Below are 3,751 nucleotides of genomic sequence, written 5' to 3'. Positions count from 1 at the left end.
ATCCTGCCCTTCTTCTGACGGTTAGGCTGGAGTGTGGGTCTCTTGCCTAAGTGTAATCGCCGGCCCTCGTGGTAGGTGGGCCACTCCGGGCAGCCCTGGCTATGTGTGTGGGCGTCATTTCTTTCTGTGTCAAATACACTGGAATTCCGATATTAAGCAGTTCCGTCTTTTCAAGTTTACGATGAGCCTCTGTTTTCTGACCTTGTGAAACGCACGCATCCATCCATTCGGTGATTTCCTTGGCCTTGAGCCCACCACCTAGAGTGGAGAGAAGGAATTGCAGGTTCTTTTCAAAATGCGAAATGATTCCAGTGCTTCTGCAAGTCGAGGCAGATTTGGCAATGGAACTTGCCTGTCTTGCATGTCAGAGAGATATGGACTTGCCGGTGTATTCTCAAAGACACCTTCAAGTCCTAAGCATTCAGCAAAAACACACTTGTGGCGAGCACTGCATAGGAAGCCATCTCCAGCTATCCGCCATCTTGGAAACCATTAGGCTTCACTTCCTCACTGAGCAAACCGGCTCTCAGAAATCATGTGACCAACTGCTCTCCCCGGAAGTGGTTGGGTTTCTAGGCAACGGGAGAGGTCCACCCACACCAATGATTGGTTCAGGCTGTTCTATCTCATTTGCATTTCGGGCAACCGATTGGTTCCCACCAGCTGTATATAACTGGCCATTTCTCCTCAATAAACGGAAGTAGACGGAGGAAGACGACCTGCTCAGCGCCTCGGAGTGTGAGTGCGTGTTTGTCATCTCTCGCTCCCTCCCCCAGGGAACCTGTTCGACTGTCCCGCGGGTCGGGACACATACGTCGTTGGAAACATAGCCGTCAAACCGATGCTCTACGAAGCTGCGCACGAGGGAAGTTCTAGTCCGTGTCCAGAGACCACCCTGGACGGGCTGGTACCGTTCCCTGTGCCCAGGGCTGGCTGTTGGCACCATCACCCCGTGGGAGGCGCTGCCTCTCTCCTGGAAGAAGTAAATAAGTGAACTTAAAGAATGATCTACTGTTGCCGGAACAGACGTTGTATTTAGGGTCGAATTTCCTAACTACTTAGACTGGAATTTCACAGCTTTTAATGTGTATGTACGTTGGGCACCTGAAGAGTTAGCGTGTTCACTACATGTATGATTGTGTGTGTGATGTGCTGTGCTTACTTGGTGCGGCTCAGGACACAGCGTGAGCCTCGGAATTGTCAGCGAGGGTCAGTCTTCTCTCTGCATCTTGTGACTGTTGCTCAGACGGTTTCCTGTGCTCGGCCAGCATGGTACCAGCTGCACGGCTGTTCCTGCCCCGAGCGACGTCCGTGGGCGATGTGGGCGTGATGACGGGCTGCCCCGTGAGGGGCTTCGGGGACGGCTGCCATCAAAGCTCACCTGACGAACAGCACCGCAGCCACTCGCCGGACGCTCACTAGGAAGCTACAGGGCAGACGGATGGCTGGTGGCGCGGTTCCTGCGCTAAGGCTCACGGGTAACCGGGAAGTCGAGTTCCACGTTGTAAAGTGGGAGCACATTTTGATATACCCTTTCAAAATTATGCCTTAAATAAAAAAACCCTTAAATGGAACAGGTGTCATAAATGTGGTACTGTAAGTAAACATATATGATAAATAGAATGCTATAAAAATATATTGTAAAGAAAGGGAAGCTCCCCTTCCTTCCTTCCTTCCTTCCTTCCTTCCTTCCTTCCTTCCTTCCTTCCTTCCTATTTGGGAGACAGCATGTTCTTCCAGGTCATCGTAATGAAATACCAAGCGTGGGCATGACTGTTGTCACCGATGGGCGCTATTCAAAACAGAGAACAATTCATGACACAGGCTCCGAACGAGAAAACATTATTCCTTCGATGAAAAGGACTGCCTGTGAATGCAGAGTGGAGGTGAAGAGAAGATGGACAGTCCCTGGGGTCACAGCACTCGGCAGGTGTCCGCGGCTGCTGGCGGTGGCATCCTGGGAGCATAGCCCCCTGTGGTGAAGTGGCCTTTCAGTGCTCTGGGACAGCCACGTGTGAGAGGTCCGCCCCTCAGCCAAGGGTTAGAACACATTTCTCAGAACGCGTGTCCACAGAACTCTACTCAGTCCGAATGCTCGGGGACCCAGCTGACCCCTGAACAGCGCAGTGATTGGGGCGCTGAGCCCCCACACAGCTGGACACCTACACACAGGACCAGTCACACGGTTCAGGGGTTAAGGGATCAGGATCCCACATGGTTGGCTGCAGTTTGAATCCTGGCCCCAGAGGCTTGACAAACATTCAGGCATGTGTGTGCGCATGTACCCCAAATCCCACAAGGATTGAAAATGGAGGAAAAGGGTTTGTGGTATGACCACGCCCCACTGAGAGGTGTTTTGTTCCTTCTCTCTCATTCTCTGTTTCTCTGTTTCTCTCTGGCAAGTGTATATATCCTCTCGCTTATAAGCCAAGACGAACAAAGGAACAAAAAATAAAAATCTATGAATAATATTTTTAAAATTCCAGATTAGTTTCTCTCTATTTTTAAAGATTTCTTTATTTATCTCTTCTAAGAGACAGAGACAGGCAGAGAGTGCCTTCACGTGGGAGAGGTACCTTCACGTATTTCCTGTATACACATAGTCATCAGGAGAGTCGTGATGCATTTTTGCATAGAAAAAGATTGAAAATACATCGGGAGTTCCAGACGGCTGGACTCCCAGCGTAGATCGATTAGGCCACCAGGAAAGCCATGCCATAGTTTCTATGCAAAAATGCACCTGACTTGCCCCACAACCCAATGGATCTATGCCCATCTATGTCCGTATGTAAATAAGCATGTATATGCAAACATATACATGCTTTTCCAAAACATGTATTTAATACATATCTGAAATTCACACTAAGCTGTGTAGCAGTAACAGGACACACGGGCTCGGTTTTAGAATAGTATGTAGACACGCATGCCCTCTAAACTGAAATCCTCCTTTCCTGGTGAAATCCCTCGTTAAGAACCGCTGCACAGCACGTGGTCTCTCCCTGGAGCCCTCAGCTGCAGGAGCAGAAGCAGGCTCGGGAAGAGGGCGCCCATGCAAGGAGAGGGCGCTCGGAGCTATTGCTGCAGAAGGAGCACTGCCTCGCTGCCAGGCAGCCGAAGCCTTTGTTCGCTGGGCGTACTTCACCCACGGGTGGTGGATCCCAGAGGAGATGATCTTGAGCTGAGTACCACAGGGGTTAGGTGTTTGTTTTTTGGAGAAGTTTTTTGCTATAGGGAGCATACACTTGCCAGAGAGACAGAGAGACAGAAAGCGAGAAATCACCCCCTAGGGGAGTGGCCACACCGCAATCCCTTTTCCTCCATTCTCCTCTCATGATCTTGGGCATGCACGCACACATGCCCGTCGTGAGTTTTAAGCCACCAGGTCCGGGACGCAAACCGTGGTAGACTACGTGGGAGTCCAGTGACATAGCCATTGTGCTAACTGCTGGTCCCAGGGGTTAGTGATGCAAAGAACAGGGTTGGATGGGACTTGTGCTCCAGGCAAAGGGACAGTCGGAGGCACAGAAGGGTAGGTGACAGGGAGTCTTGTTTAGCTAGGAAGGAGAAGAGGAAGATGAAAGCACGCAGCATAGCAGGAGTGGGGGAGGTTGGATGATGGAGACAGTGGCTCTTAAATATCATGCCATGCTAGAATCCACCAGAACTTGTGACTCAGTGTGGCCGGTGGAACCAGGGGGATCTGTGTTTCTGATAAGTTCTTCAGCTGATTCGATGTGACCAGTCAGCAGGA

Source organism: Tupaia chinensis, unplaced genomic scaffold, assembly GCF_000334495.1.
Source record: "Tupaia chinensis unplaced genomic scaffold, TupChi_1.0 Scaffold000088_1, whole genome shotgun sequence".
Taxonomy (NCBI): Eukaryota; Metazoa; Chordata; class Mammalia; order Scandentia; family Tupaiidae; genus Tupaia; species Tupaia belangeri.
This window is presented reverse-complemented; position numbering follows the sequence as displayed.